This window comes from Asparagus officinalis, chromosome 1 (assembly GCF_001876935.1).
Source record: "Asparagus officinalis chromosome 1, Aspof.V1, whole genome shotgun sequence".
Lineage (NCBI taxonomy): Eukaryota > Viridiplantae > Streptophyta > Magnoliopsida > Asparagales > Asparagaceae > Asparagus > Asparagus officinalis.
The window spans coordinates 120048030-120060820 of NC_033794.1; positions in this window are offsets into that span (position 1 = coordinate 120048030).

Sequence of the window (12791 nt, forward strand, 5' to 3'; positions counted from 1 at the left end):
GCCTACCAGGTGATGTACCTCTATTCTGACTTCATGGATAGTGCTCCACTAGGTGATGTGCCTTGTCTACCTTTTTTTTATTCCCCTGCTAAGTCCTAATCAAGACTGAGGGTTGGTTACTTGGAATCTACTGGATTAAGAGTAACGAATCTTTCACATCGTCGAGTTAACATTATACTTCTGACGATCATCACCCTCACGGAGTATGAATTCAGTTTGCATCACTCCTAATTTGTCACGTTAACAATACACCTCTGACAATCAACTTATTCTTTAATTAGATGATAGGGTCCTTCAAATTGCTCCAATCACAATCTTCCCAGCAGAGCGCACTAAGTCTCAAAATCTTAGTATAAATTCTCGCTTTGATGATAAACTTACTTATCCCCAGCGAGACGCTAGTCCCCAAAATCTTGTTCAAATCACAAGTACACAAATCCTGTCATGTTAACACTAAACCTCTGACAAATTAATTTATCAATCCTCATCAATAGGATGATAAGTCCACAAAGTTGCTCCCATCGCAACACAATCTTGTCATGTTAATATCACACCTCTGACAAAATTAACTTATCAATCCTCGTCAATAGGATGATAAGTCCACAAAGTTGCTCCCATCGCAACACAATCTTGTCATGTTAATATCACACCTCTGACAAAATTAACTTATCAATCCTCGTCAATAGGATGATAAGTCCACAAAGTTGCTCCCATCGCAACACAATCTTGTCATGTTAATATCACACCTCTGACAAAATTAACTTATCAATTCTCGTCAATAGGATGATAAGTCCACAAAGTTGCTCCCATCGCAACACAATCTTGTCACGTTAATATCAAACACCTCTGACAAAATCAACTTATCAATCCTCTTTAATAGGATGATAAGTCCACAAAGTTACTCCAATCGCAACATAAATCCTGTCACGTTAACACTAAACCTCTGACAAAACCTATTTATCAATCATCGTCAATAGGATGATAAGTCCAAAAAGTTGCTCCCATCACAACACAAATCCTGTCACGTTAACATCATACCTCTGACAACCCACTTATCAATACTCATCAATAGGATGATAAGTCCACAAAGTTGCTCCAATCGCAACACAAATCCTGTCACGTTAATACTAAACCTCTGACAAAACCCACTTACCAATCCTCGTTAATAGGATGATAAGTCCACAAAGTTGCTCCCATCGCAACACAATCTTGTCATGTTAATATCATACCTCTGACAAAATTAACTTATCAATCCTCGTCAATAGGATGATAAGTCCACAAAGTTTCTCCCATCGCAATACAATCTTGTCATGTTAATATCACACCTCTGACAAAATTAACTTATTAATTCTCGTCAATAGGATGATAAGTCCACAAAGTTGCTCCCATCGCAACACAATCTTGTCACGTTAATATCAAACACCTCTGACAAAATCAACTTATCAATCCTCTTCAATAGGATGATAAGTCCTCAAAGTTGCTCTGATCGCAACAAATTCCTGTCATGTTAACACCAAACCTCTGACAATCCACTTATCAATCCTTTTCAATAGGATGATAAGTCCATAAAGTTGCTCCGATCGCAACATTCTCTTGTCACGTTAATATCAAAACACCTCTGACAAAATCAACTTATCGACTCTCGTCAACAGAGCGATAGGTCCTCAAAGTTGTTCCGATCGCAACACTTTGCACTTATCGTCTCTCGTCAACGGAGCGATAGGTCCATAAAAATACTGTTAGGTTAACATCACACCTCTAACAGTCAAACCCCTCAATGAACTTGTTAATCCTTTTTCAACAAGAATAGCAAGTTATCATTATAAAATCCCCAGCGGATTAAATATTTTCTAGAATTATCCTAGTGATAATAAAGAAAATTTCTAAATTTCACTCTAAGTGAAAATTCATGCCAAGTTAATATTACACCTCTGGCGCTTCTAACTTTCTTTTAGTGTTTCAAGTAACACAGGAAGAAATAACGACAAAGTCTACGTATTCAACATCGTAGCACCAAAATCCATGCCTTTTATGCATGGGGGACTTTATCTCAATCCCTAATTAGAGATAAGTCTGCATCTAACACATGCTGCCGGGTAGCCTATTCCTGCAATAATGGCAAAGCCTACGTATTCAATATCGTAACAGGCCGTTTTTAATAACACCAAAATCTATGTTTTACACGTATGGGGGATTTTATCTCGATCCCTAATTAGAGATAAGCATACGCCTAACACGCGTCGCCGGTTAGTCTTTTCCCGTGAAAGTGACAAAGTCTATGTATTCAAAATCATAGCATCAAGTCTAAGAGGGTTCATTCTCTTAGCACAACGTTACATGTGAAACGGATTCAAATAATTCACATGCTAGCCCGACTCAAACAGTAGTCGGTAAAGGCTTATCAAATCCGTTGATGGCTGAGGGTTTGCCAAAAATCCTATGCATGTTTACAGGCCTATCAGCTTAATGGAGGTGAACCGTGACGTGATGTTTGATGGCTTCTGCTCATGAGTAACTTGTACCGTCGCTACAGTTTCTCTTTGAAGCTCATCATCACACAAGTCATGCGTGGAAAATCCCTTCAACTAAGATGCCTTTAAAGTGGGTGCAAAGAACAACTCCTTATGACAAGGAATCAAAAGCTCCAAGATCAGAGTTGAGATCCAAAGTATTTCGAAAATTCATCCCAGTCAACCGCGAACTTTTAAAAACTTTGGAGGGGGTTCTGTAGGCTGTCTAAAAATCACAATAGATAGCTGATTCCCCATCAAACACCGATGATGGAAGTTACAATCTGATGACTTCCAGAATGCTACAATTTGAAGACTTTCACGTAGATCGATGAAGGTTACAATCTGACGACCTTCACAACAACTGATGAAAGCTCTAATCAATAACCTTCACAGTCAACATTAGGAGTTACGATCTGACGACTCTCACATATCAAAGAACTAAAGTAAAGATTACAAAATGACGATCTTTGCAATGCTCTGACAGAAAGAGACTACAAATCGACGGTCTTTTCAAACCAAGACGTGGAAGTCCTCTCCGCGTACCATCATCAAGATGCAACACCAATTCGACCACGGACGCAGGTCAAACCTGGCTGCAAACGCAGCTCACATTCAGCTCCAAATGCTGCAAACACAGCTCAGATCCAGCTGTCATTGCAGCTCATGTTCGGCCACAAACGCAGCCTCCGAAAGCTGCCAACGCAGCTTCCATTCGCTGCCAACGCAGCTTCTATCCGTTGCCAAACACAGCTTCCAAGCTGCCAAACGCAGCTTCCAAATTGCTGCAAACGCAGCTCACGAGCAGCTTCTAACGTTGTCAACGCAGCTTCCAAATTGCTGCGTCTGAGCTTCCAGACACTGCGTTTGAACGGAGAATTCATACCAGAACACGGATTTTGTGCTTGACTCGTTCAAACACGAGCTGAACAGTTTCAAAACCGTTTCCCACGATCTGAGGGGATCACAACTCCATTCAGGAGTGATTTAAAAGGCGGTTACATCCCATTAGCCCCACAAAGGAGCGAATTAAGGGGGCGGTTACACCCCTTAATCCCCTATAAATAACTAAAAAATCAACTTAGTTCAGATCGGGGACCTGGAGCTCAGATCCTGCTCCTTGGCAGCAAAGAAGAAATCCTTGGCTTGTCTAACCAATTACGGTTAAGATCAATCAACTCATCAAGAGTTCTAAAACTTACCACGCAAGTTCTCCATAGCGTTAAATCGTGAGGAGGAGATACCGTTCCAGTGAATCAAGACGTTCGGATCGTCAACGGAGAGCAAACTCGAACCGTTCCAGTGAATCAAGACGTTCGGATCGTCAACGGAGAGCAAACTCGACGCGAGCATTCGAGGAAGCAATCCATCGCCACCGTGAAGAACCCAGAATTAAACAAAGGGGAGAATCAAATTTATTCTCCTCTCTTTTGTAATCAGGAAATCCAATTGTAATTGAGATTAAAGGAATACAAATCAATTTTCCTTCGTTTCTTTTTACTTCAAATTTTTCCACAAACAGCTACCCTTACATCTCTTCCTCTAGCAAGTGTTCACGGCACTAGGGGTATCGTTGGCGTAGGTGAAGCCGAACGTCATCGTCATCCTAGTGGGGTTCGTGGTGATCTGCTACTAGCTAGCGATAAAGCCATCCTTGTGGGTCTTGGGCTGGCTGGTGGCTGTGAAGGTGAACCAGACTGAACCCCACTATCATTTTTAAATGGTGGGGAAGTTCAAGCTTGTCATCGGCCTTCCTGACTCCCACAAGGACTTGAAGGAAAAGTTTATCTGTGTCATGGGGGATGATCTAGAGTTGGGTTGCTCCAACTGGCCTGAAATAAGGAGGGAGGTGTTCATGGAGGGTGAGTTGCTCGACGCCGAGAAGGATGCGCTCGACCAGATCAAGGCGTATGTTGGCTCTCGTCGAGTTGACCATCTACTCAACAACTCAGTCTTGCAGGTTGCCAGTGTGTCAGTAGTGCCTCCTTCTGTCAAGAACCAGATCACACAGTCAATAGTAATATTCTTTTTTTAAGAGTTCCCTTTTCCTCCGTTACACCTCAATTTGGGAAGCAAAAAAATCTCAAGTTTTCTTAGTTATATCTTAACTCACCCTCTTTATCTACCTCAAAATGAATTTCTAAACATAGTTAATGTATCTCCTACCTTCCTTTACCTCCCATTAACCCAAATCCAAATAGTTCCTTAAGGAAAGGAACCAAACAAGCAGCCCCTTAAATGAACAATTGAGTCAATTATAACTAAATATTTAGATGAACAAACATCCCCTTTAAATGAGCAGTTGTCCCTATATGATAATTTGGAATTGTGATTGACACAATTTAAGTAGGTCAAATGACGTGACGTCTTATTAAAATATCATATTTATTGAACTTATCATGATTTATCATAATACCATATATAAATAAATTTTTTATTTAATATTATACTACTATAGAATATATTGAAGCCACCATGATTTATAATAAATTTGTACAATACTATTATTAATATAATATAGTATTAAATTATAATTAATATAACATAACCAACAATATAATTAATAAAATACTTTTTAATATATTATAATATAAAATATTATCCTAGTATATTTTTTTAAAATGTTCAATAGTATTAAAATAATACAATATAATAAAATATAGTATATATTAAAATATGTTATGTTACACTATAATTCTATATTACAATATATGTTTCTAATAATGTCATAGATTGTATCAGAATATTATAGTAAATTATATTTTAGTAATTATATTATATTATAATATAGTTTAATAGATAGAATAACATAAATATATTATAATAAATTATATTAATACTTTTAATTGAATATTATATTATATAATATTTAATACAATATATTCAAATACTATAGTATAGTATATTATAATATGTTAGATTATTCTTTAATATATGGTAATATAATAATCAATTATATGTTATTTCTCTAGCCATGATTAATTCAAAGTGATTAACAATAATCAAAAGAGATTAACAATAATCAAAAGAGCGGAAGCTTATACCTGAATCCATGGATGAACCTTGAGATGGGTTTTGGATCTTCTAACCTTAGGGTTTCTCTAAATCCGAATTTCTCTAGCTAGATGGGGGTGTAGAGAATTAGAGAATGTAACCCTAGGTTAGGGACCATAACCCCTTATTTATAGATGTTGTACTTTTGTAATTTAGCCCCTCAATAAATCACAATTACAACCTGGTATCTGCACATATAACCCCATGATTATATTTAAATACCCATTAACCCAACTTAATTGATCACTTTAGTGGGTTATCCTGAAAGATAGCAATACACATTGATTAATCATATGTGCCCACAAATAGATTTATTAGATTAAATCCAACAATCTCCCACTTGGGCACCATATGATTCCTTAAATTGTGTATAACCTTATGAGCTCAAAAATTGCTATCACTGAAAAGGTATTTCCAAACAATCTCGTCCATTGACTATATCAATATAGGATCAAAGCGGCCTTCGTCACATTTATCGTGACTCGACCCATCAATGGTCACATATACCAATACAATCAAATGACATAGATCAATCATGGATGTGCAGCATGAAAATTACATGCAATGTGATCAGTACATGTCTATTTTCAACTGGTCCTCCTTAGTGAGGTCAAAACCAAACATAATGTAACAGAGTGTCTTAACTGAAAACTTTATTCTGATCAGACAATACAAACAAACATAAAGCACCACAAATACAAACTCCCACTAAAACATAATATCCTCAAATAATACCACACCCATATGAGCAGTATGCTCATGAAAGACCTTAGGTGGCAATCCCTTAGTAAGAGGATCAGCTATCATGGAGTTTGTCCCAATGTGCTCTATGGATATCTGTCCACTCTGTACCCTTTCTTTCACAACCAGGAACTTAATGTCAATATGTTTTGACTTAGTTGAGCTCCTGTTGTTATTGGAATACATTACTGCAGATTTATTGTCACAATATAACCTTAGTGGTCTTTCAACATTTTCCAAAATGCGCAGTCCCGTGACAAAATTTCGCAGCCATATTCCCTGATTGGATGCCTCATAGCAAGCTACAAATTCTGCTGCCATAGTGGAGGAAGCTACTAGTGTTTGTTTGACACTTTTCCATGATATAGCTCCTCCTGCTAACATATAAATGTAGCCTGATGTAGACTTTCTGCTATCTTGGCATCCAGCAAAATCAGAATCCGAATACCCAATGACCTCTAATTTTTCTGATTTTCTGTATGTGAGCATGTAATCTTTTGTTTTCTGAAGATACCTCATAACCCTTTTGACTGCTATCCAATGATCCATACCAGGGTTGCTTAAGTATCTGCCTAACATCCCAACAATGTACATAATATCCAGACGCGTATATACCTGAGCATACATTAGACTTCCTACAGCCGAAGCATAAGGAATCTTCTGCATTTCTTGAATTTCAAGGTTACCTTTAGGGCATTGATTGAGACTAAACGTGTCTCCTTTAGCAACAAGGGTGTCACCTGGTCTGCAATCTTGCATGCCAAACCTTTTAAGTACCTTATCGATATAGCTCTTTTGTGATAATCCAAGAATACCCCGAGAGCGATCTCGATGTATCTGGATCCCTAATATAAAAGAGGCGTCCCCAAGATCTTTCATCTCAAAATTCTTTGATAGAAATCTCTTGGTTAATCTTGCATGCCAAACCTTTTAAGTACCTTATCGATATAGCTCTTTTGTGATAATCCAAGAATACCCCGAGAGCGATCTCGATGTATCTGGATCCCTAATATAAAAGAGGCGTCCCCAAGATCTTTCATCTCAAAATTCTTTGATAGAAATCTCTTGGTTTCGTGCAACATGCCTATATCATTAGTGGCAAGCAAGATGTCATCGACATACAGAACCAGAAAAATATACTTACTCCCACTGAACTTGTGATATACACAGTCATCAACAATGTTCATCTCAAAACCGAACGAGATAACTATTTGTTGAAACTTATGATACCATTGACGAGGAGCTTGCTTGAGTCCATAGATGGATTTCCTTAATTTGCAAACCATATTCTTTGGGTCTCCTGACACAAAGTTTTCTGGTTGCACCATATAGATCATCTCATCAATGTCTCCATTGAGAAATGCAGTCTTAACATCCATCTGATGTAACTCAAGATCATAATGAGCAACAAGTGCCATGATTATTCTGAAAGAGTCTTTCGATGAAACCGGAGAGAAAGTCTCTGTATAATCAATGCCTTCCTTTTGAGTATAGTCTTTAGCCACAAGACGCGCCTTATACCTCTCCACATTACCATTTGCATCCCGCTTGGTTTTAAAAATCCATTTACAACCAATTGGTTTTGCACCTTCTGGCAATGGGACAAGTTCCCAAACCTTATTGTCTTGCATAGACTTGTACTCTTCATTCATGGCATCAATCCACTGTTGAGAGTTAGAACTTTTCATGGCCTGAGAGAAGTTGATTGGATCATCTTCTAACATTCCACTACTTTCCTCATGTTCTTGGAGAAATACAATATAATCATCCGGAATAGCATTTCTCCTTTCTCTCGTGGATCTCCTTAATGGCACTGGTTCTTGAGGTTGTTGAGTTTGTTCTTCTGGAACAGGGAGTTGTTCAACATTATCATCTTGAGGTTCCGGATTTACTTCTTGAGCAACAACAGGTATAGGAACCTGAATATTGTCAAAAGTAACTGTATGGATTGGATCTGAAGCCAATTCCTCCTCAAAACTAATGTCTCTAACCTTATTTCTCCCCCCAAACTCAACATCCTCAAAGAATGTTGCTGTTCCCGTCTCAAAAATGTTCCTTATAGTGGGATCATAAAACTTAAAGCCCCTAGAGCGTTCAGAGTATCCAATAAAGTAGCTGCTAACTGTTTTGGAGTCCAATTTCTTTTCATTTGGCCTATAAGGCCTTGCCTCAGCTGGACATCCCCAAATATGTAAATGCTTTAAACTGGGCTTTCGACCAGTCCAAAGCTCATAAGGTGTTTTAGCAACTGCTTTACTTGGTACTCTATTCAGAATGTAAGCTGCTGTCTTAAGTGCTTCTCCCCAGAGTGACTCTGGTAAAGAAGAATGAGCAATCATACTTCTTACCATATCCTTAAGAGTCCTGTTTCGTCTTTCAGCTACACCATTCATGCTAGGTGAACCCGGCATGGTGTACTGTGGGACGATACCGTATTCCTCTAGGTATCTAGCAAATGGTCCTGGACGTTGTTCACCTGAACCATCATATCTACCGTAGTACTCACCACCACGATCAGATCTGACGGTTTTAATTCTTCTGTTGAGTTGATTCTCAACTTCAGCTTTATAGGCTTTGAACATGTCCAGAGACTCAGATTTTTCATGAATAAGATATAGGTGCCCATAACGTGAGTAATCGTCTATGAATGATATAAAATATTGTTGACCATTCCAGGATTCCGTAGGGAATGGCCCACAAATATCCGTATGTATCAATTCTAAGACATCCGAAGATCTGTTGGCACCTAATCTTTTCACTTTGGTCTGTTTTCCCTTGATACATTCAACACATACGTCGAAGTCCGAAAAATCAAGGGAATCCAAAATGCCATCAGACACAAGACGCTCAATTCTACCTTTTGAGATATGACCTAAGCGCTTATGCCATAATGTCGCCGAATTTTCCTTATTTAATTTACGCTTAGTACCACGTGATTCCACATGCAAGGATTCATTGTAAGAAGCAATTGTATCAAGCAAATATAGGTTGTCATAAATACTCAAGTAACCGGTTCCCACAACATTTGAATTAAAAGATAAACTGAATTGACTGTTTCCAAATGAACAAGAATAACCTGATTTGTCCAATACAGAAACAGAAACCAAATTCCGTCTAAAAGACGGTACTACAAAAGTATCTTTTAAATCCAAATAATAACCAGTTCCTAACAACAACCTAAAGTGCCCAATTGCTTCCACATCTACCGATTGTCCGTCGCCCACAAAGATGTGTCTTTCAACATCACTTGGCTTTCGGTAGCTCAGGCAACCCTGCATAGAAACACTTATGTGAGTAGTAGCACCAGAGTCTAACCACCAAGTGTTTCTAGGTACTGAAGCTAAATTAACCTCAGAACAGACCAAAGCAAGGAACGTACCCTTATTATCACGCCAGGCGTGATATTTTGTACAGTCCTTCTTTACATGTCCAGGCTTCTTACAGAAGAAACAACCCTGATTATCCTTATGTTGTTTCTTCTCAACTGGACCCTTAGCAGCTTCCTTATCATTCTTCCTTTTCTTGCCCTTATCCTTAGAGGCATAGGCCAAATGAGCACTTTCTGTCTTATCTTGCTTCAACCTGTCTTCTTCTTGCACACAGTATGAAATGAGCTCATTTAGAGTCCATTTCTCCTTTTGACAGTTATAACTGACCTTAAATTGGTTAAACTGTGCAGGAAGAGACAACAAAACCAGATGCACTAATAACTCGTCACAAAGATCGAGTTTAAGTGCCTTAAGCTTTGAAGCAATATGAGACATTTCCATAATGTACTCCCTGATATTTCCTTTGCCCTTATACTTCATTGAAATCAAGCGAGCTAAAAGCGTGCTTGTTTCTACCTTATCGTTTTTCGCAAAACGCTTCTCAATTTCGGCAAGGAAATCTTTAGCCTTAGTAATCCCTTCGGATTCTATGCCCCTGAAGGCTTCCGGAACGCCGCGCTTAATGATCATAAGACTCATGCGATTTGAACGCTCCCACTTCTCATGCTCCTTCTTTGCATCAGGAGTGCTATCCGCATTGAGAGGTTGGGGTTGTTCAGTTCTTAATGCATAGTCAAGATCCATGCAGCCAAGAACAATTAATATGTTCTCTTTCCAAACCTTGAAGTTTGTCCCATTTAGCATGGGAATTGAGTTGATGTTAGCAGAAATTGTTGCAGCAGATGCATTAGCTGAAATAAAACAAAAGAATGCTCACATCAATAACCATAATCAATAAAATTCAAATAATGACAATCCCCATCCAAGATACCGGCACAACATTAATATCAAGTCTTTGGACAGTAATATTAACTTGTAAGTGATACCTTGTTGCAATGATCAAACATTGACAATAACTCATGTCAAATAATGAAACTATCTTTGGATCGATTCATTATTCACATGTAAACCTTATAATTGTCACACGCTTATCATCGCAGATGTGTATACAGTCTAAATAAATATTAACCTTCCTTTGGGCCGATTAAATATTTACACGAAAGCATACACACAAACATCTCACATTCCTCATGAACAATCTACACAAGAGAGGTTACTTTGGCAACTTCTTGTTTCAATTAATCAATTGGAGTGAGAGACAACCTTAATACCTTAGTGTCATAATATTTGAATTAAATAATTGATTAAAAACCGAATTAGATTTAAATTAAAAAATTTAAATCAACTGAATTTCCAAAAACTTAATTGGGGTCTCACAGCTTAATTAGGGCCCATAACTTAATTGAATAAATTAAGTATACCAAAGTGGACCCATGAAAAGCCGAGGCTTAACCATAATGAACACGAAGTTCCCTTAACTTCGAACGCGAGGTTCGACTGTATTGAGTACGAGACTCACTTAAGTACGAACGCGAGGTTCGTTTGAGAACGAACGCGAGGTCCGTTAAAAAAAAAAGATGAACGCGAGGTTCGACTGAAGCACGAACGCGAGGTTCGACTGAAGCACGAACGCGAGGTTCGTCTGAAGCACGAACGCGAGGTTCGTCTGAAGCACGAACGCGAGGTTCATTAAAAATTGAGCTTGACGCTCACCTGAGTTGAACGCGAGGTTCGCCTTAGAACGAACGCGAGGTTCGTTAAAATTGAGCTTGACGCTCACCTGAGTTGAACGCGAGGTTCACCTTAGAACGAACGCGAGGTTCGTTAAAATTGAGCTTGACGCTCACCTGAGTTGAACGCGAGGTTCACCTTAGAACGAACGCGAGGTTCGTTGAGCGCGAAGCTCGGTTAAAATTGAACGAACGCGAGGTTCGTTTTTAATGTTCGCCACGTTTCACGCACGCACGAACCCTTAGGGTTTCAAATTGAAACCGCCGCCGACAAACCCAAAAATCTTTGATTTTTATTTTCAAAACAGATCCAGAATTGGAAAAAATTAAAGAAAAAATTCCAAAAAGTTACTGTTCATCCGGAAAAAGCTTTACTGTTCATCCAAAAAATTTTCGCTACTGTTCATCCGAACATTACTGTTCATCCGAGAACAAAACTGAATCTTTAACCAGATATTTAAGATCAAAAAACCCAATAAAACTTAAATCCCTAAGAATTAATCAAGGTGGCTCTGATACCACTTGTTAGATCTAAACCAAAACTTGAGATCTAAAACCATATAGCCATGATTAATTCAAAGAGATTAACAATAATCAAAAGAGCGGAAGCTTATACCTGAATCCATGGATGAACCTTGAGATGGGTTTTGGATCTTCTAACCTTAGGGTTTCTCTAAATCCGAATTTCTCTAGCTAGATGGGGGTGTAGAGAATTAGAGAATGTAACCCTAGGTTAGGGACCATAACCCCTTATTTATAGATGTTGTACTTTTGTAATTTAGCCCCTCAATAAATCACAATTACAACCTGGTATCTGCACATATAACCTCATGATTATATTTAAATACCCATTAACCCAACTTAATTGATCACTTTAGTGGGTTATCCTGAAAGATAGCAATACACATTGATTAATCATATGTGCCCACAAATAGATTTATTAGATTAAATCCAACAATCTCCCACTTGGGCACCATATGATTCCTTAAATTGTGTATAACCTTATGAGCTCAAAAATTGCTATCACTGAAAAGGTATTTCCAAACATTATCTACTTGAACTAAAAACATTGATAATTAGCACTAATGATGAGAGGTTGAAATGACTCCCTACTAAAAAGGTCGGGGTTCCGAACCCGACAAATTTTGTCGTGGCTTTAAACCCCGACTAATTTGCCGCCTAACCATATTCTCCGCTTGCATATTAGTGCCCACTGCTGTTAAAACTCAACTAATTAGTCGGGGTTGCTAGGGTTAGCAACCCGACTAATTAGGACCGTGATTTTTTTCAAACATCCCTGTTACTGGTCACGAATCTGACGTGGCCAGAAACTGCGTTGATTTCTATAATAAACTTGAGATAGAACCGGTTTTTGGGATTAAATTTGTGAACGAGTTTATCTCAAAATTTTCTCATTCTGCAGTTTA